At 36.4% G+C, this 27,450-nt stretch overlaps 1 protein-coding gene across 3 annotated transcripts in view; it reads right to left on the reverse strand.

Moving 5' to 3' along the window:
- The window catches only part of LOC145694654 (tachykinin-like peptides receptor 99D), a 1,420,129-nt gene extending 1,393,211 nt beyond the window's left edge, over window positions 1-26,918 (reverse strand). For all 3 annotated transcript variants that reach the window (XM_081771116.1, XM_081771097.1, XM_081771126.1), the window contains exon 1: window positions 26,463-26,918. The gene's annotated coding sequence lies outside the window, so the exon portion shown is untranslated. The remainder of the gene's footprint in view (window positions 1-26,462) is intronic.
- Window positions 26,919-27,450: the final 532 nt, after the last annotated feature.

The raw sequence follows: 27,450 nt of genomic DNA on the forward strand, positions 1-27,450 counted from the left end.
CAAACTCGGTTGGATGAATGCACTGGTGTGGAAGTCAAAACGCGAGAGATTTTTTTTTTTTTCGTAAACATATTCATATTTTCACTATATAAAATTCACTAGGCCTATCCATTTAAATATAGGGGTCGTCATCTCGTTCATATTATATATCATATTATTAACATATCATTACGTTCATTCATTATCTACTAATTTTCGCACGAAGTAATATTTTATAAACACCCTATTTCGTACATTTTACACGCAGGCCATACACATATCTACATTACGCAGTAATAAATATATATATAACTATCACAATCTATCACGCTCAAACCACCACACGATCACATTCATCGAACCACGTACTCTTTATTTCGAAGCACCCAAATTGTATTTACCTTGCAGGTTTAAAAAAAAAAATCATACATGTATTTACGGAAAGTTAAATTGTCAATGATTAATCTATTTCTGATTTGTTGATAAAACTGAAGCAACAATGGAATTTTCGACAGCCACGGGAAAAAAGAATTTAATACTACATTTTGAACCAAACAGTAACAGCATATGGGCTTTACTTCTATTAAGAAAATAGGTATTCTTTATTTCGGCGGATATTTCAATTTCTACTGACCCTAGCAAGCTGAAATTTTCAGTACAGTAAGATCTCATGCTATTTTATACGAAGGTATACTCATCTGACCCGAAATCCATGTCCAATGAAAGTAATTTTTGAATAAATGACTAAAATCCAACAACCTAGATCACTAAGTTATGCGATGTCGTATTGTCAACAAACAATTGAGTACCGAAACCGGACGCTGTGGCGCTGTAGTGGAGGCATAATTTACCGTGTACTGAAATCTATACTTGTACTCATTAATCAGAAATTTAATATTTACTCTGGTTTATTTCTGTTAGGAAAATGGTACTAAATTAACACATATTTATACACTGTCCAAATCGAAAATTCACACACTCACACAAAACTACTAACTACATACACCACTGCTAATACTATACATAAAACAACTAACTAAACCAAACATGCACCGTTTAGTTACATGCATGTTGACAAAATAAATACTCCCTTCTGATATATACCGTCGGCTCTATTAAATTTAGAGGGGGCAAAATGAGAAAGGTAAACACTAGGTCCAATTGACCTGACCAATTGTTTACATAATGACTACCAAAAGTTGATGCCCGGGGGGCACCTTAAGGAGGTTTATGTAGGGACCCTTCCCCTGAAAGGGGAAAAGGCCCTAAAACGAACAATAACTAACCCATTCCCCCGCTAGAACCGGTTCAATTCAGAAAAGGGGATAGGAGCCCTTTTGAACTAACTTAAGCTGCCATTATGATTATTTACAGTACTATTAAACCTACTACATACATGCAATTACGAAATAAATAATAATAATTCACATTTACTTAATACACGACCAACATGCACTAATCAGGTCGTAATTTCCCTAATCCCTAATTGAATTTGGAATGATAAAAAAAAAAATCACTTTCCTATATTGTCTATCCTATCTGGGCAGCAAACATGGCTTCCTGCAAACCGAAATCCTGAATCAGATATTTTCCCCTGGTTTTGCAGTTCTTTCAACAAAAATATGGGTTTCCTGGCTCCCGATTGATCACACGACGTTTACGATGACATTTAGTCTAAATTTTACCTGTTTTACACTCGAAATCCACGTCTTTACCAGCCAGTATAGCGTAGTTGATTTCCACGGCTGTGCTCGTAGAGTCGTTCTTGATTATTCCCATAACATTGCGCCGAAAAAGCCAGAGGTAGGAGAATTCCTCCAATCAGAAAGAAAACTTTAGCCGCGGAAATTACAAAGCGAATGGAAATTTGGTAAATCCAGATATAACCGGATCTGAAAGTGACTAAGGACTACTGAGAGGGGGTGAGGGAAAAGGTTAGGTACCTGACTAAATTCTACATTGGTCTGAAATTAAGAAAATTTATATCCAATGACAGAACTATGTTTCGGTATGACGTCAGAATGGTAAACCTGGAAACTTTTCAACTTATATATCAGAAAATGGGATTTACACTTAATCAAAATATAAATAAATATATTATACAGTGGGAAATATGGTTATTAATGAAACCTTTCGATTCATTATATTTAATTCGAAGTAAAGGGAGTAAATAAATTGTGTAGCTAAACCGAAATTGAATAAAAAAAAAAATTACTAGGTACAGGGTGCGTAAAAAAAATTGCCATTACTTTCAACTGTAATGGTACATTACAGTTTTCCCCGGCCCATTAACAAAATTTTGTTAGAATAACAAAATTTTGCTAATTGGGAATACTAACTACTGATGCTTGTTAAATTAACACACTCATTCATCTCATTCAAACATTACCAGTCACACTAGGACAGTATATTATATCTACTTGGGGTATTGCGCGAGTAATTCATTACGTTTATCTTCTGTACAATTGAAAATCTTTAAATTTCGAAAATTGTGAGTTCCGATACTTTTTTTTTTTTTTCAGTAGTGTTCATATAGCAATAGAACGGACAGAAGTTATAACTGAGAAATCGACAGATACAATTCGTAAGGCTTCAGCCGTCGACTAGTATATCTGATGACATTAGGCCGCAGTTTCCCGTCCATCACTGCCATTTAATATTGTTCTAGGCTCACCGTTACCACGCACTTGCGAATGGATTGAATTCTGGGGTCGATTTACATTATTGTTACTATTATTGTTATTATTATTGCCCTGACTATTACCGTTCTCCCTTCTTCCGTACGTCCTGTTAAAATTCCTCCTGGTGTTATCGCCCCTATCCGGGTTCGATGCCATGTTGGTACGGTCATAGGGACGATAACTCCGGCGATTGTTGAACATGGGCCGATTCCTAAATAGTCGCCGGCCATTATTGTTGTTTTCTGAGCCATACCCACTAGGATAACGAGATCCAGCTTGGGTATAACTCAGGAAATCTGTCTGGCAACTTGCCGTTACCTTCGTCTTCGTCGGTTTTAGGATCTTTGCCTGTCGGGCGAAGTATCGTTTTGGTGGACCACCAACTTCCTTACCGCACAAGGCAGCTAAACGTGAGGTGACTTCTCGCACCGTTTGGCACAAGTGGGACGCTATGGCCCGGGACTCATCAGGTGGAAGAGCGTTAACTATAATATCTACCAGTTCGGCCTGAGAGGGATGTTCAGCTATCTGATAATATAGTTCGATAATTTTCCAAGCATAGTCCAAGCGGGATCCATACTTGGAGCGATCATACCGGAGTGATTGTAAGTTTCTTTTTTGGAGTCGTTCGATGTGCTCATTACAATATTCTTCTTTGAAAAGAATCAAAAAATCACCGAACGTCCGGATTTGGTATTTAACCGAGGCAAACCATGCGCCCGAAGCGGCGATCAAACATTTTTCAACTATTTGTAGGCGTTCTCCATCAGTAAGTTTGTACATGTCTAGATATTGCTGCAATCTTCGCAGAAAAACTCTAGGTAACCCGTTAGTAATGTTCCCATCGAAAGTGGGGAAACGTTCAATATCCCGGAGGGAAACTTTAGAGCTCATACTATACGGGGCAGGAAAAGAATCTAGTGGAATCAACGCGTTATCCTGAGCGGTTGGGGTTGTCACCGGATTTGCCACCGACGGAGTGGTCACTGAACTGAACGCTCCCATATGACCAAGAGAGGTTTTATAATTAGTATTGACCATGTAAGGTTCGAATTTAGGACCCACCACTGCAGTAACTGACGGTCCGGCACATCTCCTTTCCCCTCCTGGCAGCACGCTGTAAGATTGTACCATTCCAAAGGTAGAGTGAGCATTTACGCTAGTGACTGTTGTAGTCACAACACTCGACTGCATCGGTACATCGAAATTACTCAACCATGATTTCGAGGTTGGCTGATGCGAGGGACAATACATGGTTGTGTCCCGTGCATCAGGCAACACTTGACTCTTTCCCGGGAGGACGTTACTCGTTTCGGGGAAATTTTTCCCTATAGAATCGCTATCAGGAAAAGGATAGGAGATGTCAGACTTGACGATTTCCAGTTTAGTAATCTTCCCCTTAATACTGTCTACCTCAGTTTGAATTCGACTAATTCTTTGATCAACCGACTCTAGTTTAGTTTCTATTGATAGGTCGGATATTACAACATTCAATTTACTTATTTCAGCCTGCTGCTGTTCAACCTTTCGTTCGATGTCACCAAATCTTTTGTTTGTACCCTCAAACCTTACATCTATTTCGTTTAGTTTCTCATTTGTTTCGTCTCTGAGCTGCTCGGTAGACTGTTGGGCCTGGTATCTAACCTGCTCCAGTTCAGTAGACGTTTGTTCTTTCAATTTACTAATCGAAGAAGCAAAGTCTAAACAAATCTGGTCAAATTTGTTGTTTAATACCTCGAATCGAGCGTCGGTCTCTCGTTTCGAGGTATCAAACTTCTCATTTATCTCACGCCTTAAGTTTTCACTATTCTGATTTATCTCACGCCTCATTTCTGTATTATTTTGTTCCATGTTAGAAAATTTTTCATGCATCATTTCCATCATCTGGCGAATTAATGCAGACGTGTCAGACCCTCCAGATGACATTCCTTCCTTCGGGTTTGCCGTCTGATCCCGAGAATCACTGTGATTTTCATTTTTTTCCTCATCGTCGAGGTCAGATATCTCCGCTGGAGATATTTGGCCTCGGTCCTTTTCACAGTCCTCACAATATTTTTCTATTTCGCCGGTTTGCACCTTTTCTGCATTTTCAGCAGTGTCATCTAAATTGGAACAAGCAAAGTGGATCCATTTTAGTCCACAACCGGTGCATCTAATTAATCTTCGCGGGGCGCGAGATCTTTTCTCTCTTTCATCTAATGTGCATTGAGTGCACGTGACTTCACACTCGCCCTGTGACACCACAACCTTTTTTGTTGCCATAGTTTTGAGACACTTTACACTTTACAAAAGACAAGATATATATAGCAAAAATACACATATACTATAAAATACTTATTTGCTATCCAGACAAGTATTATTCATGACTTAAAGGACTCCCATTCTCTTTCCTTCCTTGAAACCCTTCTAGCGTTTAATTCTAATTTTAGAAAAAATTTTGACACTCCTTCTCTTTTTCCCCCTTAGAAAAGGAAACAAAAATGACAAAGTAGCCAACGACTCTACTTATTTCATTTGACTATAAAATTTCTCTTATTAATTTCAATGTTATAATCAATTCAACATGCCTTCAACCTCACTCTTTGACATTCTTAACAAAAATTTCAAATCTATCGGTCGCCATTTAAACTGAGATCCGTTGCCATGGAAACAAACGTTGCCATAACAACCATTCTTATCGCGGTTCACCAATTCAAACTGATTGGCATGATAACTGGTATTATTCAATAAGCATTTTCAGATCCGTTACCACAGTAAACATGGTTACCATAGCAACAGTCTTGTCACGTGTCGCCAATTTAAAACTGTAAAAGGGAAAGTCGTCGTTGCCATACAAACTACCGTTTCCATAACAACGAATCCTGTCACTTCTTGTCAGTCTAAAACTGTTTGAAGAAAAGAATAAGTCGTAAGTGGGAACCCTTCACCCCTGGTGGGGATGTTCATGAAGCTATCAGCTTATGTCTAATTACGTTGGAATATATTAGCCGTTTCTTAATTTTGAACATACTAGATTCGATCGAAACGAGAAAACTTTTTATCGGACTTCTAAAGAGAATGAAATAAAATAACTAAATACATGACCGTGTTTATTACATCTAGGATTCCCAGTCACGACCCCCTTTTCAGTTTTATTAAAAAATAGAAGAAGAAGATGAAGAAAGGAAAAGGAAAATAGAAAAGGAAAGAGGTAAAGTAAGAAGGTGATAAAGAGGAAGCTGTTACTGAATATTTTGAAAAATATGGTAAAGAAAAGTGAATAATTATCGAATTCCAATAGCTATTGGGTTAATATTTGGTATTAAGGTGATCAAGGGTAGACACATGTTAACCCATACATCCCCGATCTAGATCCATTTAACCCTAACTACCAAATTATCCCGATCTAGATCTGAGATAGATGAGAAAGTTTAATTCTACAGTTTATTCAATATTTCCACTAATATCCAATATTTGAAAAATAAACGACGAAGTTGATGGCATGTTAGAATCGACCACAAAGAAAAAAAAATCAGAGTATTACATATTCGTAGAAGATTTTGACTCTCACAGTTCTCCCATGCTGATCATTCGTTCAGACTACTTCAGTCCTTTTTACTTCCTTCATAGAGCCAACTTAAGTTAGTATTAACATTCAATGAGTTTAATTGATAACTACCATTAATTATAATAAATCACACATATATGTCAAAATAATGGATGCACTTAATACTAAACCTACATTTCACTCACACACACATTCATACAGGACAATGTATACTTCGGGTTGTATTTAGTTAAATTAAACTAACCTAACTACATTACTATATACATTTATTACATTTCAATAAAAGAAAAATTAGTTGGACATAACAGGGAAAAAATTTAATACATGGAAAGAATGTTTCATTAACATGCATAGAAATTCGCTAATTTTATCAAGACCAAATAACACATTTATCTTCCTATATATATATTAAAAGTTGAATTACATAAAAGAGAATTTGAAAAAAAAAAAAATGAAAGACAAAAATAAAAAAAATTCAAAGATCAATACATTTAGGATTCAATGTAATGCATATATATATATATCGTTGCGGAAAAAGAAAGAATAAATAAAAAAAATATATATATATATAATTGGTTAATCATTCTAAAAAAAAAAAAACACTTTAGTAACATTTTATTAGGTCTCTGTCCCAAGAGGAGACATTTCGACGATTTTATGAGTCTTTGTTCTCACATCGATAATAGCTCCTTTTTCCAACTCTCTTTTCGCACTGTGGTTTGTGTCCATGAGAGTGTTTAATTGTTTTTGTTTTAGCTATAGACAAATAGTCGCTTCATATCACATATATATTTATATTTCTCATTTCGTCACTCGACGCACTCAATATAAAATTTCAAAGTTTATCAAGGTTAAAAAAAATTTTGAATCCAGTCACAGATATTGAGAACATATTTCCATATTCCGGTATTCACCTTAAGTTATCAACTAAATTTCTCTTCATTAAATTTAAGACCAGTAATTTTCTTTATAGTATAGATCTTGTAGTCAAAAGATTCTAGTCACTGAATAGTTAAATTTCTGATCGTAGGGGAAGGATTTGTTTCAGAGTCTACTGATAGAAGATTCGTTGGTGGGGCACACTGTTTCGTAGGTTATTAATTTCACTTTGATCTTGCGAATAAATTTGGATGAGGATTAGGGTTATTTTACTTATATTACGACCTGCTACTCGTTTTACTTACATGCGGTATTTAACATTATATTCAACTTTAATAGTTACAGACATCAGTAACCACTCAACAAAATGTAATTTATTACAATATACGCGGTAACACTATATGTCACAAATAGTTGGTAACGGTCGGGTGTCAAAAACCTATGGCAACCTAAACAAAACCAGGGTAAATACCGAGCCCATTACATACATACTCGTATATATATATATTCATATTATTCAATACAATAAATTTTACTTTAATATCCATCGTAGTATTTTGTCGACGTTTAAATTTTACATAACCGTTCATATTCGACAAGTATTCATATTTTATAAATGTTTATATTTTATTGGCTCAAAGACAAAACAAAAACCCTGACTATCAAAATTCACTTTTTTCTCTCATAAGGTTGCAACATTGTACTTTCTATGTATAAACCCGATAATCAATAATCATTTTCAATTTACTAAAGATCCGCATATATATATATAAAAAATAGTTGGTGTTATTTAGTGACATAAGAGGTGGAAATGTAACAAATTGAGCAGGCACGTAACTTTTAAAACTATGTAAGCACATATATAGATGTATAAAAAAAAATCAATGTTATTCGAAACTAGTGGGCCCAAACTATTAATACATACACACTATATGACCAATCAATAGAAATAAAAACCAGAAATCAGTTGTCAATGGATATAATTTGTATGATCCATGAATAACGAATGTTTCTAGGAATCCGAAAGCATAGTGTACCTTCCCATCAATTTCTCCAGTGGTGGATTGAATATCGCGAAAATGGTCCCGAGATGTGCTGCAATACCTCCACGAATTGCATCCCTCGATGTCTCAGTTAGTACATACGATCGAAATAAGTGATATGGAATATTGTACATTTTCATGAGTTTCAGAAATCGGGGGGGGGGGGAAGGTTGAAAAATTAAAAAAAAAATCTCGAAGTAATGAAGACAGAGAGAGATAGAGAAGAAGGAAGACGAAGAATAGTGGCGCCAAAGACTTAAGTGAGAAATAACTAACGCTACAAAGACAAAAGTCGAATTTCTATCTCGACAAATCCATAGCCAAAATATTCTTAACATGCCAAAAGGGTGGTCTACTCAAATACGTAGACTCAAGGAACGCCCTGCTGCCAAGGATGCAAGTTCTGTGTCCATCAGATCCCAATCCCACAAGAGTTTGGTTGTAAGATTGAAATCCGATCCCCGTATCCGGCCCAAACCAGCAGGTTCCCGGATATCGTCCGGAAGGTTAGAGAAGGCGCTAATTTAGAATTTCAAGAAAAAAAAAATCCGACCTCTTGGAAACTAGAAGATTCCAGAATAGGGATGAAATTAGAGTAATAGCTAAGGTATCCCTAATTAGTGATTTGCCAGAATTAAAAAAAAATTAAATAAATAAACTGAATTTTGGATCGGTGATTTCAATTACCGAAACATCACCGATGGCTACCCAGCGCAGACATGCCACCGTCTGGGACGTCGTTAATTTCCCTCATTTAATTAAACTAAGAAAAGACATGAAAAATACTTAAGGGGACTAGGGGTCGACGTCCGGGTACGCTACATTTAGTAGCAGTTAATTTAATCGGATAGTCCGAACTGAGTTATATGAACACTGCACAATAAATAAATAAGGTAAGCAACAAAAACAAAAAAAAAAAAATCTCGGAGAGGCTATGAATGCTAAAGATACAAATGACCGAAACCTGTACTTTCCGATGATCACAGGATGTAGCAGTTGGTTTTCTTAATTATCATTTCTGTCATCCTTTAGAAGTAATTCCCACATGATACTACTCTATCTATTGAAAGGCTTAAGATCTGGGGCTGTTATTATGAGGTACATAAATGCAAAGTAACACACAATTCCCAACTATAATTTACATTCAAGTAGCAAACTCGGTTGGATGAATGCACTGGTGTGGAAGTCAAAACGCGAGAGATTTTTTTTTTTTTTTCGTAAACATATTCATATTTTCACTATATAAAATTCACTAGGCCTATCCATTTAAATATAGGGGTCGTCATCTCGTTCATATTATATATCATATTATTAACATATCATTACGTTCATTCATTATCTACTAATTTTCGCACGAAGTAATATTTTATAAACACCCTATTTCGTACATTTTACACGCAGGCCATACACATATCTACATTACGCAGTAATAAATATATATATAACTATCACAATCTATCACGCTCAAACCACCACACGATCACATTCATCGAACCACGTACTCTTTATTTCGAAGCACCCAAATTGTATTTACCTTGCAGGTTTAAAAAAAAAAATCATACATGTATTTACGGAAAGTTAAATTGTCAATGATTAATCTATTTCTGATTTGTTGATAAAACTGAAGCAACAATGGAATTTTCGACAGCCACGGGAAAAAAGAATTTAATACTACATTTTGAACCAAACAGTAACAGCATATGGGCTTTACTTCTATTAAGAAAATAGGTATTCTTTATTTCGGCGGATATTTCAATTTCTACTGACCCTAGCAAGCTGAAATTTTCAGTACAGTAAGATCTCATGCTATTTTATACGAAGGTATACTCATCTGACCCGAAATCCATGTCCAATGAAAGTAATTTTTGAATAAATGACTAAAATCCAACAACCTAGATCACTAAGTTATGCGATGTCGTATTGTCAACAAACAATTGAGTACCGAAACCGGACGCTGTGGCGCTGTAGTGGAGGCATAATTTACCGTGTACTGAAATCTATACTTGTACTCATTAATCAGAAATTTAATATTTACTCTGGTTTATTTCTGTTAGGAAAATGGTACTAAATTAACACATATTTATACACTGTCCAAATCGAAAATTCACACACTCACACAAAACTACTAACTACATACACCACTGCTAATACTATACATAAAACAACTAACTAAACCAAACATGCACCGTTTAGTTACATGCATGTTGACAAAATAAATACTCCCTTCTGATATATACCGTCGGCTCTATTAAATTTAGAGGGGGCAAAATGAGAAAGGTAAACACTAGGTCCAATTGACCTGACCAATTGTTTACATAATGACTACCAAAAGTTGATGCCCGGGGGGCACCTTAAGGAGGTTTATGTAGGGACCCTTCCCCTGAAAGGGGAAAAGGCCCTAAAACGAACAATAACTAACCCATTCCCCCGCTAGAACCGGTTCAATTCAGAAAAGGGGATAGGAGCCCTTTTGAACTAACTTAAGCTGCCATTATGATTATTTACAGTACTATTAAACCTACTACATACATGCAATTACGAAATAAATAATAATAATTCACATTTACTTAATACACGACCAACATGCACTAATCAGGTCGTAATTTCCCTAATCCCTAATTGAATTTGGAATGATAAAAAAAAAATCACTTTCCTATATTGTCTATCCTATCTGGGCAGCAAACATGGCTTCCTGCAAACCGAAATCCTGAATCAGATATTTTCCCCTGGTTTTGCAGTTCTTTCAACAAAAATATGGGTTTCCTGGCTCCCGATTGATCACACGACGTTTACGATGACATTTAGTCTAAATTTTACCTGTTTTACACTCGAAATCCACGTCTTTACCAGCCAGTATAGCGTAGTTGATTTCCACGGCTGTGCTCGTAGAGTCGTTCTTGATTATTCCCATAACATTGCGCCGAAAAAGCCAGAGGTAGGAGAATTCCTCCAATCAGAAAGAAAACTTTAGCCGCGGAAATTACAAAGCGAATGGAAATTTGGTAAATCCAGATATAACCGGATCTGAAAGTGACTAAGGACTACTGAGAGGGGGTGAGGGAAAAGGTTAGGTACCTGACTAAATTCTACATTGGTCTGAAATTAAGAAAATTTATATCCAATGACAGAACTATGTTTCGGTATGACGTCAGAATGGTAAACCTGGAAACTTTTCAACTTATATATCAGAAAATGGGATTTACACTTAATCAAAATATAAATAAATATATTATACAGTGGGAAATATGGTTATTAATGAAACCTTTCGATTCATTATATTTAATTCGAAGTAAAGGGAGTAAATAAATTGTGTAGCTAAACCGAAATTGAATAAAAAAAAAAATTACTAGGTACAGGGTGCGTAAAAAAAATTGCCATTACTTTCAACTGTAATGGTACATTACATCCAGAACAAAGTTAAATAATAATGACAACAACGCATCTCCTTGTTTCAGGTCATTCTCAACGTGAAAGCTCGTGAACAAGAATTTCTCTACCCGAACCTTACTTTGGGATTCATTTAAACATATCTTAATTAATCTACCTTTTTCGGTATTGCAAATACTGTAAGCATTTTGTACAATGTTTCCCTCCTACCAGAGTCTAAAGTCAATGATTGATGTGCCAGGATGTTGTATTCTCTCATTTCTTTCCAAGTATTAGTCGAATGGTAAATATCTGGTCGATATTTGATCGATTTTACCTAAATCCGTTCTGATAATCTCCAATAATTTCATTTGCGTATGGAGTCAATCTTGCCAACACATTGTTTAAGAGGATTTATTGGATGTTGACAGAAAAGAAATGTCTCGATAACTATTAAATCTGTTTTGTTGCTTTTCTTCTGAACTGGAGCAATGATTGATTCTCTTCAATCTTGTGGTAATTCCTCCTTGTTCCAGATAATGAGTTTGTGTATCTTGCTCTACAATTTTTCCCCTCCAGCTAAAATTATGTCAACCAGAATTTCGTCTACACCCGGAGATGTGTGTTTATTTTTTAAATAGCGATTTCAATTTCTGTATGGGTTGATTCTGGAATATACGGTTATGCTGCATGCATTTAACTTTCTCCCCACGCATTAGTTTTTGGCTATGTGTTAAGCAAATCGTCAAAGAAATCTTTCCATCTATTTAAGATGCCATCTGTATCAGCGAGAACTGTTCCTTTAGGTTTCTTTAATATATAAGCACGAAGTTGATAGCCTTTTTTAAGTTCGTTGATGCATTTATACATGTCCCGAATGTTTTTGTTTTCACTATTATCTTCAAGTTAATTAATTTTAACTTTCAAAAGTCTAATTTCTTTGTTCTAAAAGTTTTAGAAGTTTTAGAAGTCACTGCCGGATGACAATGAAATTTTATGTAGTTATTTCGTTCGGATTTTGTAGCCAACGCAGTTTCTTCTGTTTTCTCTTCTCTGCTACTTTAGTACATTCCTGGTTAAACCATGAATGCGTGCTACGTATTTATGCGTGCTCCAATATTTCTTTTGCTGAAATTTTAATGTTATCTCTAATTTAAACCAAGTATCGTGAATACTAGTGCACTCCGAACCGTCTAAAACAGAGAATCTATTCGACATTTCAATCTGGCTCCCTCTCACCTGACTCTCCTCTAATTTCTTTAAATTAAACCGCTCCGTTTTCAGATATTGAATATTTCCTTTATTCAACGACAGTCTCTCTCTTATTATTGCTGCTACCATGTGGTAATAAGTATCACAATCACCTCGTCTGAACGACCGAATATCAGTTGTGCAAGACTGTTTTCTTCTGTCTACTAAAACGTGATCAGTTTGAATATGTGTTTTTCCATCTGATGAAGTCCAAGTATATTTATAAATGTCGCGATGTTGGAATTTTGTAATCTTCACGATAAGGTTTCTGGATATTGCACAGTTCACGAGTCTAACGCTATTGTCACAACCTTCCTTATGCAAACATTTATTCCCTATAATCGGTTTGAAAACACCCTCTCATACTACTATCGCATTGAAACGGCCTAACAGAATTTTCATATGGTATTGCAGGAGATATCAAATACCCGTTCTATTCTTTCGTAAAAACTGTATTTTTTTTAAATCGCCATCCTTATTTTCTGTTGGGGAATGTGCATTTAAAATAATATTACACCACCGACCCTAAAGAGAAGTAAAAGAAAATATATCATTAACAAATTCAACCTATGTAATTGCTGATATTATGTATTCGTTTGTGGACGGAAAGCCCTGTTTCTAGTTGGTAATTTTTAATTTGTTCCCCGTAAAAGAACGTAAAATTTCCCGATTTGACTCCTACATTTCCTTCTCATCTAACTTCCTGATATCCCACTAAATCCAACCTCTATTTCTAAACTCATTTTTTACAAATTTTAATGCGCCTGACCTATAGAGACTTCTTACATTTCATGTTTCAAATCTTATGTCGATTTTACTTTGCGGAATTCGCGCCAAATTATCAGTTCTGATCCGAGGATTCTGCGAACTTATCTGATCAATCCTTTTTTTACAGGATGAGGTTGTTAGCCTCACATCAAATTCTCAAGCTGGATTATCACCCCTAGTCTGTCCGCGACTGCTTATTCAGTATACTCGCAGCTAACCTCTATATCCCACCCAGAGGCCTTCTCCTCGATCCACAACCTGAGGACGCGCCGTGCCGTGATGACAGGAAGACCACATTTTACGGAAATTAATACAGCTATATTTCAGAAATACAACAGGTACTGATTATCCGAACACTGTTTTAAAACACACAGGAACAATCAATATGCTCGCATATATGGATGCATATTAAGACTGTCAAAGCTTCAATGCCGTAAAAATCGTAAATTAGAGACTAGTGTCACTATAGTATTACATAAACGCAACGTACGTTTGACTAACCGAACTATTCTTGATGTATCACATTGTTTCGTTTTATAGCTATATAACTTTATTATATTTTGTTTGATTATACTCTTTACCTGTTCTCTGCCAATAGCAACTGTATGAATTCGTAATACAAAACTGAAATACAGAAGAATAAAATAATATATAATAATGTGATATTTCGCAGGGCATCCTATGTAAAGGGCGCCTTGTATTCTTCACAGGTTCTGTACTACCAGTCAGTATTTGAATTTATTAAACAAAGCTGGTATACAGGATAACTAAAACCACTTATCAATAATGTGATGTTTCATAGGGCGCTTTATGTAAAGGGCGCACTGTACCTTTCACGGGTTCTTCGCCAACAGTAATTGTGGTATTTATTGTACAGAACTGTGCTATACAGAAGAGTAAATAAAATCGTTCATCTTTGATGTGGTCTCGGAAGGGCGCCTTATGTAAAGGGCGCACTGTACCTTTCACGGGTTCTTCACCAACAGTAACTGTGTGTATTTATTGTACAGAACTGTGCTATACAGAAGAGTAAATAAAATCGTTCATTTCTGATGTGGTCTCGGAAGGGCGCCTTATGTAAAGGGCGCACTGTACCTTTCATGGGTTCTTCGCCAACAGTAACTGTGTGTATTTATTGTACAGAACTGTGCTATATAGAAGAGTAAATAAAATCGTTCATCTTTGATGTGGTCTCGGAAGGGCGCCTAATGTAAAGGGCGCACTGCATCTTCCACAGGTTCTTTACCAATAAAACTGTAAGAATTTATTACTAAAAACTTGTACCATTATTTATAGTGTGATATTTTGGAGGGCGCACCGGGACACGTCCCGGTGTCCCGGTGGGCCAGCACGGGCCTGGTTAACAATTACACGTCTACGAGACAAATTCGAGTTTAATGAAACAGTGTGTTAATTGCAGAAAGACCGATTACGGCGACCTCGCACGGCGAAAAGTGCTGAATCCTCAGCTGCGATGCTGGAACTGTTTCAGCGTTCAGCACGAAGACAAATGTCACTGAGAGCGCTGTAAGTGCTAGTAGTTTCCTACAATGAAGAAAGGTAAGTTGCGTGTATACATTCCAAGGATTGTAAAGAAACTGTCAATAGGTATAATTGTGTGTACTGGACTGAAGATAATTCCCAGATAGTTGTTGAAAGGGCTGCGAATTTGCCTGATGTAAATATATGGTATGGTTTGTGTTCTAGGGAACTCATTGGGCCCTTTCCGTTTTGATGGTAGTGTAACTGGAGAAAAGTAGCTTAGAATAGTTACTAATTCCATTTTCCCTGATATTCGTGAAATGTTCTATTATAAAGAAATGCAAGTACACATGGATCAAAATGTTGCAGGTCAATGGATAGAACGCAGGGGACCGAGTTTTCTGCACGCTTTCCAGATCTTACGCCACTTGATTTTTTCTTTAGGGGCACAGTAAAATATGAGATGTATCATTATAAACCAAGTAACCTGGACATATTTTGGGTTGAGATTCAAACAGTGTGCGCAGAAATTCTACTGAACCGTTTGATGCGAAGTACGGAAATAGTCGTGACTTGTTAATGTATCGATGCTGAAGGCCACCATTTTGACCATTTACATAGCCACCATTTGGAACATTTACTTTATCATTTGGAACATTCAGTTTGACCAGAAAGCACACTATATTTTTAAATTGAACTGTAACCTTCCTTTTCCCAGAAATTTTACCTTGTATATTGGAATATACTTTGTAAATTTTCTATGACAGACTATAAGTTTCTTAAAAGTAATACTGAACATTGTTGATGCCTTTGGGCATGTTGAATGGTACACTCTATCTCACAATAAATTTTAAGTTGTTATTAAATGCTTAATGATTTTTAAATTCCAAAATTTCGCAACACAAATCGGTTAGGAATCACTGTATTATAGAGATTATTCTCAACCGACTTGGTGCATCTGCTTTCATGAAAGGCGTTGATATTATAGACTTAAAAATAGAAAACTCATTTTACTATTCATTTACATCAAAGCTAATTTTAAGTTTCATCCCCATCTGTATTGTAAAATGCCGGTGCCGCATAATAAATATAATGTAGGCGCCAAAATGATAAGAATTTAAACCTGAACTGTTGTTACAATAGAAGATACAAGGCATAAATGATTAATTATATGCCATTTAATATATAAGCTCGTAAACTTAGCCTCTTGTAGACCGTAGATCGTAGAATGTGTTTTAAATCTGAGCACTTCGGGTGATGTCCGGAGATCCGGCAACCAAGGTGCGCGAGCTCAGTTCTATTTTACAATTAATACTAGCTAGCATCAATTAAACTCTTTGCTGGGTTAAAATAAAAATTAGTAATATGTTTCGTTAGTCAGACACTTTTTACTATTACTGAAGCGTATTCTAATATCGGTCATTTTCTATCATTTTTATATATATCTCCCCCTTCTCCTCCTCTAAGTTGAACCTTCAAAGTGAAATGATAAAAAAACATCCCAGGCTCAAACCTAATCTGTGTTAAAAATGTAATCGAGATGGATCGTGTGGTTCAAGAGTTAATAGTCATATATACAGGTTGTTTCAAAACAGCACCGAAAACGTTTGGGAGATGATTCCTGACACCAAAATAAAACAAAAAGTATAGACCAACGTGGATGCACAAATGCTTCGTTTCGGAGTTATAGACTGCCGGAAACAAACAAACAAACAAACAAACAAAATTAAACTTTAAAGGCCTATAGCTCCAAAACTATAGGACCTACCGTACTCGGGTCAAGACTTTACTAAGGAACTGATATGTGACCTATCCAAAAAAAAAAAAAAAAGTCCATGCCTCAGAATCTTAAGGTGCTCACGCAACATTTTTTAAAAGGGAGTTTGGCTACTGGCATATAAATTGAAGTACTCAGAAAGTACCTCTATAAAAAAAGTTGCGGAAATACCTTAGGATTCTGAAACGTGGATATTTGGATAGGGTACATATTAGTTCCTAAGTGACGTCTTGACCCGACTACAATAGATCCCGTAGTCTTGGAACTATGAACCTTTAAAGTTCATTATTTCATGTTTTCCACCGTGATATTGATCTTGGACCAAATACCGGGTGTATCAAATGCCCGGGGACACAGGCTAACTCTGTTATAAGTAAAGATACGAACAATGAAAAGAGAGGAAAGTTGTGGAAAATATTTGGTTTTCAATCTATAGTTGTGGATTTTTTCCTGTCGCACCAGCCGTTTGAGCTCAACATGGTAAGGCAATCTATGTTAAACGAACAAGCAACGGTTCTTATACAGTAGGCTGTTCACGCGGAAGGTGTGCGCAAAAGTAATGCGAGAAAAGTGTATGTTGTTACGAGGGAACCTAGAACATTTCGAATCCGTTTCCCAACAATGCTGTATTATTAATATGGTGACGACCCAAGGAAGAAGCCTGCTGAACAGTAGTGTCTCATTTCGAGTTTCGATGAAGATGAGGGGCAAGATTGTTCACCGACATAAAAGTTTCACATTTTCTGTTAGTATATTAGTACAGAATTTATCAAAAGGCATATGTTTCTCAGATTACTCTGCTGCTGAACTGGCAACGTTGTTTCCTCATTCAACACAGAGTCCTTCTATTTCAAGTGTGCCCTCAGAAAATATGTGAAACATGCTTTGGTCCCATCTCCGCTGCCCTTTTACGGTGAGTCATTTGGTCTTGGCGTATGAAGGTCGTAAGCTACTTGAAATAGCTAACAAGACAGTGCACAGCGAAGCCCGCCAATCTGGCAACCCTGTTCACATCCAACTATTGAAGGATCTTGGCCAAAGCAACCTGTTCCTTCTCTTTCGAGGGAGATACGGGAAAATATACATCGACAGCAGCGTCAGCAGGGGAACACTTGAAATAGAAAGGCTATAGTCTGGAGTTCAAACGGTGATACGGTCGATGATAGAAAAAAAATATCATTTTAGTTTGGGAACACCCGTTTCCAACAACTTTTTTTTTCTCTCTTTCCATTTGTCGTGTCTTTTCCACAACTGAATTGGTTTATGGTTCCGGACTTTTGATACACACTGTACCATATATACCTGTTATAGTCATCTCTAAATTCAAGTAACTCTCAAGCTTTTCATTTGGGTACATTTTACAGTAAACCAACACGTTCTCTAAACCAACAGATGGAGTTGACTCATCCCAGAACTTGTGCATAATTAAATTATTAGTAGCAATTGTGTCAATACAATATTATATAAACAATCACTTCACCTAGATACTACGTGACTTAAACCACAATATACTCTCTCTGGCTCTGGTTGTAGTCGCTGGCTGCTAACTAACGTTTCTACCGTCCCCTATGGCAACAGATCGCAGCAAATGTGTAAAAGTTATGTATATATTCTGTATCTCATGGTTGTGCCCCTTAGCTTAAAGCGGAGGATGAGAAATGAATGGTTAAAGGACAATACACAACACTCATATCCTGAGCAAGATTTAAACCAGCGACAAAAATATCTCGCGATTAGCACACCTTTAGCGGAAGGCCCGATTCGATTCCCGGTAAAAGCCAATGTGGTTTGGGTAGCACTTAGTTTCAAGTCTCATGTAGTTTTGGTGTTGGAACGCGCATTAAACTTAGTTCCTACTTAGTTCCTCTTGTCACTTAGAACCTTTTAGTTGGACCCCACCTGGGACATTGTGGGAGCCCTGGAACAAGACGTTTGAGCATAAATCATGAAAACATTCTGAAATCTGAATACATGCATATTTATAATTGGTATGTTTCTAATAAGGCATCCACAAAGATCAATGTTAAAATTGTTTTATAATAATATAATATAAATAATGACTTCCCCAAACTATAAATAAGAATATCAATTATGTATGACGCAACAATACTCTTATTTAAGCAAAATGATGATAATCTCAATAACATTACAGGAATCGTTACAGAAAACTAACGCATGTCATATACTCTCTCTTTAGTTAACAGATGTAACCTTAAGAATATGGAGAAATATATTCCAGCAATATAATTCTTTTCTTTACTTACGAAGCATCCTGTCAAAAGAAAAATTGGGACACGCGGAAATACGTAGGAACAAACCATGGTTCGAACTAGCAGAGAAGAGAAGACAGGCAAAATTACGTTTGCTATAAAATCCAAATGAAATAACTACACAAAATTTCATAGACAGGCGGGAAACTTCCAAAACTTTTAGAACAAAGAAATGCCATTTTTGAAAGCTAAAATTAAGGAACTTGAAGATAATAGTAAAACTAGAAACATTCGGGACATGTATAAAGGGATCAACGAATTTAAGGAAGGCTATCAACCTCGTGCTTATACTAAAGAAAGCTGACGGAACATTTCTCACTGATATGGATAGCATTTTAAATAGATGGCAGCCAAAAACTAATGTGCGGGTGAAAGGGAGATACACACCGCAGAACCGTATATTCCAGAACCCAACCGAATAGAAGTAGAAATTGATATAAAGAAATTAAAGAAACACAAATCTCCGGGTGTAAACGAAATTCCGGCTGAGTTAATTTTACCTGGAGGCGAAAAATTGTGGAACAAGATACACAAACTCATCATCCTTATCTACAACAAGGAAGAATTGCCACAAGAGTACAAAGAATCAATCATTATTCCAATCCACAAGAAAGGCGACAAAACTGACTGTAATAATTATCGAGGCATCTATCTTCTGTCGAATACGCGACAAAACGTACTAGCGACAAAACGTACCACCGACAAAACGTACCACTTACCCTGAGGGCTGCTTGTGAAGGGTTTTCTAAAAACACTTTAAATAATGACAAGCGACAAAACGTACCACTTGCCTGGAGGGCTACTTGCGAAGAGTTTTCCAATCAGCCATCAGATAATGTCAGACGACAAAACGTACCACTTGATAAGACGGTATATAAGTATATATATATCGGCCAAAATAAGGTTAAAAGTTGAACAGATTGGTGCTGAGAAAAGTACCGATGCAAAACCAAGACTAAGACTCAGACCATGCCTGCAAGATTCTCGCAACACCAAGACCATACCTGGAAGATTCTCACCAGACCAAGACCAGCAAGAATCTTGCATATGCAATATTTGAATATTTGCTGGTTTCCATCACACTTTATCCAGGCTTTGGACCAGAGACGGATAGACATTATTAGAGGGGCGCGGGCGCTTTCTCCCACAAGGGCCACCAGCATCTCAATGTCACAAATCAATTGCAGTTTTCTTTCTACAGTAAGTCAATAGTATTAACAATTGACAATTAAAACCTGATATTCTTTCATCACTATATTATTCTGAATTGTTCAAAATATTATATGAAGTTCAAGGAGAACGTATACTATATTACAAAATTAGCAGATGTTTTAGTGTACTAGTTTTTGATGCTACTGTATCTATCACTTTTGCATTTGAAATATATATTTTTAATAAATCTTTTTCAATAGACATCAACAAAATGTTTTCAAATGTTCCTGAGACATGGTACTCGTTAGCCTATTTGTAATGTATTTCAGTTTATTTCAATTTTGAAAAATTTCTTTCACATGTTATCTGAGTTAAGGGCAAAGTCAATAAAAATTTGTATGCTGGAAACCTGGATAAGTATTACTGCACAAATTACAATTCTGCAAAATTAAAAAGCAGCACATTGGACAATTTTGCAACTCGTTTTGCATTCGCTTTCAAATGTATTTTCTCATAATTCTGAATTACTTGCACCATCAGCACAGTCATTTTTCGTCGGTTGTGCTCGTCGTCAAGACTGACTTTCAAGGATATCCACATCCTTCAAAAGTCCAAGAGAATACATTTACAGTATCCTTGGAAACTTCTTAACTGAAGTTTTTCAGAAAATATGTAAGTTTATCGAAAGGTACGTCTGGAAGTTCAAGAAGTGGCTAGGGTCTTTGAAGTTACTTGGTTGAAGTGGCTAGGGTCCAAATAATCCATAAAGTACATTGCTTCTTGAATCTTGAAGAAATGCTCAAAACTACCATGTCCAATATTGTGTTGAATGCTTCGATGCAGTACCTGGTCATTGGATAGAAGCAGCTTCATCTTCATATTCACAGGAAAAATCTTTGTCCATCTCTGAAGGCGAATTGTCGATAGGTCAATAGAAAAAATGAAATCACGTTCTAAGTCTTCAAATTTGTTATTGGCCCATTCTGCAAAGCTTAATGCTGCATTCTTAACGGATTCAAAATCATCTCTCTACTCTTTCAGTTAGAACAGAGTAGTCTGCACCATCCGATAGGACTACACTAGCAGCACCCTCTGTTTGGAGATAGTTTGACAGAGAGGTCGTCACTTGAAATATCTTAAGGAACATCTTTCTGCTGTCTGAATTGTTTTGACTTGAGAAGATCTTTTATATATCCTTTCGCTTTACACCTAGCTTTTGGTTTGATATTTTCTGTAGAAGCAATTTTCTTAATTGTTATTGTCAATTCTATATACAAAATTTTTTTGGGCTCGAAAAATGACCAAACTTTTTCTGAGAAACAGTGTGTTTTCTACCATCTTGTTTCCGCAATATCTGTAAGACGTCTTTGTTAACATTTGATCTTCCAAATGTACATTCGCTGATAAGACTCACGCATAAATATCGCACAGTCATTCAGCAGAACAAAGACACAGAATCAAGGCAATTTTTTGTCAGATCACATATGACATGATTGAGTATATGAGCGTAACACCACACGTGTAACTGAGTTTCTTAATAGTTAAGCGGTTAGCGTATGCGCCTTTGTCGTGGGAGACCTGGGTTCGATTCCCGGCGGGAGCTCATGTGCTTCGAATTTCTCGTAAATCAGTATGTCTCATCTCATATAGCATCGCTGCTAAAAGTGCCGTTAAAATCAAAATCAACTGAATCAAACGTGTAACTGATCATAGGTGAATTGAAAAAATCCTAATATTGTCCTTGCATGTTACTTGAGCCATCGGTTGAATTTCAAATTCGCTTCTTAATATCAAGGTTCAACTTCTGCAGAATTTCCAGCAGTAAACCGCAAAGACACTGGCCTGTGGTAGATATGCATTTTATAATGACAACAATTTTTTGTTTAACAACCATTTTAACAACATACCGTAAAACAACAGAGCACTGGCCTGAAACTACGATATCTTAAGTAGTGTCTAATAGAACAGAAAATATTGAAGCTTGAGAGACTTCTTTCGAAATATCTTCTCTGATAAGTGTGCTGATAGCATTCAAAGCATAATTCACCGTGTTCAGTAAAAGTTATGCGACCACTATCCTGCTTACTTCCTCGTATATGACTCTTCTCGGTGACCTTATCTAAATTACTTTTAAGCGGAAGATCAAATTTGCTTAAGAAAGGAATAATATCCAAAAAGTTTCCATGATCTATAGCTGTATCTTTCAGTTTATAGGCTGCTACATTTCCTCTGTAAATGAGCCCTCTTTTACCAATGAGTTTCTGCACTTCTGACAACTCGATACATTACCTGTCTGTTCTTCTCAACCTTATACTGCAATTGTTTTACCTGCTCATGAGGAAGTAGTTTCTTAACATGAAGTAGTACGTTTTGTCGCGGATTAAATATCCGAAATGTTTTAATTAGTCCATGACAGGTAGTAATTTATATAAGTGGTACGTTTTGTTGTGGAATAAATATCAGAAATGCTTTAATTAATCCATGATAGGTTGTCATTTATGACAGGTCGTCAAAAGTGGTACGTTTTGTCGCGAAAATTCAAGTGGTACGTTTTGTCACTGGTACGTTTTGCCGGGACACCTCTTCTGTCAACATTCTATAAAATCCTTTCAAATATTCTATTAGCAAGATTGACCCCATACGCAGATGAAATTATTGGAGATTATCAGTGTGGATTGAGACGAAATCGATCAACTATCGACCGAATATTTACCATTCGACAAATACTCGAAAAGAAGTGAGAATACAATACCGTGGTACATCAACTATTTTGATTTTGGAAAGGCTTACGACTCGGCTAGGAGATAAATATTGTACAATGTTCTTACAGAATTTGGAATACCGAAAAAGCTAATTAGATTAATTAAGATATGTTTAAATGAATCCCAAAGTAAACTCCGGGTAGGAAAATTTTTGGCCACGAGCTTTCACGTCGAGAATGGCCTGAAACAAGGAAATGCGTTGTCGCCATTATTATTTAACTTTGTCCTGGAATACGCTATAAGGAAAATCAAAGATAGCAACCAAGCCTACGGAGTTCACCAGGTTATGCGTACGCTGATGATGTAAATTTAATAGGGGATGATAGGATGACAATAGAAAGAAATGCAGAGAAAACTAAATACTGAAAGTGCGTCGGAACCGTAACACTGCAAATTATGAATGCGTTAAAATATTAAATAATACTTTTGATAAAGTGGATACTTTCAAAAGTCTAGGATGAATATTAAGAGACGAAAATCATATTCACGAAGAAATTAAATATCGACTAAAAACAGGGAATTCGTTTTATTATCCAGTTCAAAATCTCTTGTTGTCGCGAATTTTGTCGAGGAATCTGAAGCTTAAAATATATAAAACGATAATCATGCCTGTTGTTCTGTATGGTTTCGAAACATGGTAGCTTACTCTGAGGGAAGAACATAGACTGAAAGTATTTGAGAACAAAATCTTCAGACGAATATTCGGATCCAAGAGGAACGGGAATGGGGAATGGCGGAAACTTCATAACGAGGAACTACATAAATTATACGGGTTACCAAACATTGTTAGGGCCATCAAGTCTAGGAGGCTTAGGTGGGCAGGACATAGCCTGGATGGAAGAAAGTATGAACGCTTTCAAAGTTAGCGGTAAGACCAATCGGAAAACGACCATTAGGAAGACGCAGATGGGAAGACAATATTAAGATGGATCTCGCAAAAATAGGAATACAAAGTAGAAACTGGATCCAGTTGGCTAACGATAGAAGTAAATGGAGAGCTTTTCTGAACGCGGCCTTGAACCTCCGGGTTCGATAGGCTTACGAAACGTGAGTAGATGCCTAGGCTAATACTACAAATAGATGAAATGTGCATTTACTGAAAAGATGGGCTCTACTGACATTGGGTAGTCTATATACTCTTCGTGTTCTAGGGCCTAGGGGAGAGGAGGAGATAAGATTTCACATCAGGATACGTCACACACAGTCGCACACCTTCATTTTCATTAAAAATGGAAAACCAAGAGAAACCAATTTCATCTCACTTTCTTCTGTGGCAGTCGGACACAAATCATCACACTTATATGCAAAAAGCACTTTTCAAATCGGGTTATTGGGAGAGCCACCAGTTCAAATGTTGGGGGGGGGGCATGTCTCCCCATTTCCCCGGAATTTGTGCCCGTACCTACAGCTGAGACAACTTTCCAGCATGAGGAGGGGCATATCCTCCTCTGGCATTTATTGCAATTTGTGCCTAAGTAGCGGAAGTGGAATTAATACATATTGATGAGACTACTAAACGCACTACAGCACGAAGTTCAGTTTGAAATACTACAGAATACGATTCTTGAAATACTACGAAAAATAAAAAAGGAAAACCCAAGAGAAATCAATTTCATCTCATTCCTTTGTGGCAGTCGTACACAAATTATCACACTTATCCCAAAAAGCACTTTTAAAATCAGATTATTGTAAGACAGTCCCCCCAGGTCCAAGATTGGGGGACATGTCCCCCGTCCCCCCGGGATCTGCGCCAGTGTTTGTGTTGTAAAACATTTCTATCGTATGCTCACTTTATGACAGGAATTAAACACGTTTAGACATAGAATTTATTATTCCCACATCTTTTTATTGTTTCCGATGACACTCATCTTTAAATAATGTTTGCATACAAAACAAAACAAATATCGAAAGAAAACAAATATCGAATTTTGACTTTGAAAATGGAAACCGAAAATTTGTTTTGAAAAGCGAAACTGAAAAGCCATTTTGAAAATCTAAAATCGGTGGAAATAGATGTTTTGAAATTTTAACTTTTTCAAAAATCGATTTTAAGTTTTCCGAAAAATCGATTTGGACAACATTACTTTAGCTACTTTACTACTAGTTCTTCAACAAGCTGCGTGAGTTTCAGCAGCCTTTGCTCTCTTGTATATATATTTTAGAAAGTCCACTTTCTTCATTATATTATTTCTATTTTTCAGTATCGAAGTATTGGACTAGACAGGATTTATGCCTTTTCTTCTTCTTTTCACTCTCATCTATCATTTTCAGTACTTTCCGGTTTTTTTCTTTTCGTTTCACCGTTAATGTCTTACACTTTCTTTTATTTAACATCACGTGTACTTAGAATACTATAAAATATAGTACAATAAGGAGCAGCGCATGAGTCACTCCCAATAAAAGCGAGAAATGGGCATGCGCAGAAAGGGCAAACCGGATGCATTAATTCAGTAAACAGAGGATTAGCATATCATGCAGTTAAAGTGGCCACTTTTGCTTTAGTCCGGAGTTTGGTTACAATCAAGTGTGTATTGAATTAAACCTACAAAATTTTACTTAACTGAGATCAAAACTATTAGCAATCACAGTTACGGTGATCGATTTCGAGTTACAGTGATGATTAAGTGTAAAACTTCAAGTTCCAAAGTTTTTTTTTTTTTTTTTTTTTGTTATGAAAGCACGAAAAAATTTGGATTAGGATTAGGAATTAGGTTTCTGGGCTTTCGGCACCTAAGGTCATGTTAGCCCATTACACATATGAAGCATGACGTCTCTGGGCAATCACACTGCCCGGGAAACTAGAAAGCAAGAAAGGAATGGGGAAAGAGGGAATCATCCTGGGATGCTTACGATATGTACCACCCAGGCATTATGTTATGCTAGGTACCATCCTGACCAAATGTCAGGATGGCTGGCCTGAAAAAGCTGTTACAACTTTTTGACCGAGCGTTCCCACCGGGAATCAAACCCGGGATCGCTCGTACTCGATAAAAAAATTCGGTTTATCGAGTGTCTTAAATACCTATATAAAATCGAGTTATAGAGAGAATTTTAACTTTGAGGCTTATGAAATGTTCAAGATGATTGAAAAAAAATTATTGAATTATCGGATGGCATTTAGTATCTCCTCCAATTCGTTTCATACCTCCAGAACCCAGGTACCTTATTTTCTCTAAATTGTGATAAAGGTAGAAAAAAGCGGTCCCTGAGGAGGTTTCTAACTCCCTTCCCTCGCTCAGCTATATTTTGTAAAGTAACTAACACTGGAGATCTTATATGTGCAAGATTTGCTGAGTTACTAAATATAAGCCTCGTAATTTAATAGGCAGTTGCATTTTTGAAAACAATTCTTCTTTACAATCAAAAATTTTGCATTAGCTATGTATGGAAAACCGTAAAATTTTTATACAGTAAGTGCACAGTCTGACTTTAAATTGCATAATGTGCCAAAAAAAGGAAAGAAGATTTAGAACATAGAGAATTAGAAATAAACAAATATACTTACAGTTGCATCATCCGCACGAACAGCATTTGACAAATGTTTAATTTAAAACACTGACAAATAAATGTAATAATTCATCAAACAAAGGCACTTCTTTTCTTTTGCACTAAATAAACAACAACAACAACAAAAAAAAGGAAAAGACACTTGTTTTACACAACACGCACAAAGAAGAAATAAATACTGTAACCAGAAACAGGAAGCAAAAATACGTAATGAGCAGATGAGGCTACTACTAAGTGGGCGGTAATTAAAAGGAGGGGGGAAAAATCACCACTTAAGAAATGAATTAAAAGAAGCTCTCCATGCAACACGCAATCTAACGACACAATTTGTCCCGAGGATGGTTCGCCCGCACAAACACGCAGAGACACATATTCCTCGTTCTATATTACGTATATCTGAGTCACACGAGAGGCATAGACATCTAGAGTACAGATACGAACGAACGATGCGAAATCGCGCGCGATCAAGGAGGAACTGGCTCAGCTTGAACTAAATATAATAACCTTGAAAAATCCACGCCTGTGTTAAAAAGTGTGTTTCGCGAAATACAGACACATAACAATCACAATAGGTATTTAAATTTTCCGTGCTAAGGTGTTGTTTTCATTTTTTATTTTTCCATAAAGACCAACACAGCATATCTTCCAGAAAGAACCATAGCCGGGTACCGTCTGTCCAAAAACATTTTTTTTTCTCATACACGAAGAATGACTTGAACGCCCTTGTGCATAAATATGCATGCGTTGCGTTTTATTTAGTGTGGCATGCTCATAAGAGAGTATAGTATTTTCGTGTCATGCGTGATGTATTGACTTCATCTATAAACAACAAGAAGATGAAAATAAAAAGTCATTTCTCTTTCTTCACAACAGGGGAAAATGTTGTATTCTTTTCTTGTCTTTTGACTGACAGACTAGTGTATTTTTAAAAGCCTGGTATGTTTATGGCTATAATTTTAGTCACGTTGCTCGCACAAACTGATTTG

This window comes from Thermobia domestica, chromosome 1 (genome assembly GCF_964235325.1).
Source record: "Thermobia domestica chromosome 1, izTheDome1.hap1.1, whole genome shotgun sequence".
Classification (NCBI taxonomy): domain Eukaryota; kingdom Metazoa; phylum Arthropoda; class Insecta; order Zygentoma; family Lepismatidae; genus Thermobia; species Thermobia domestica.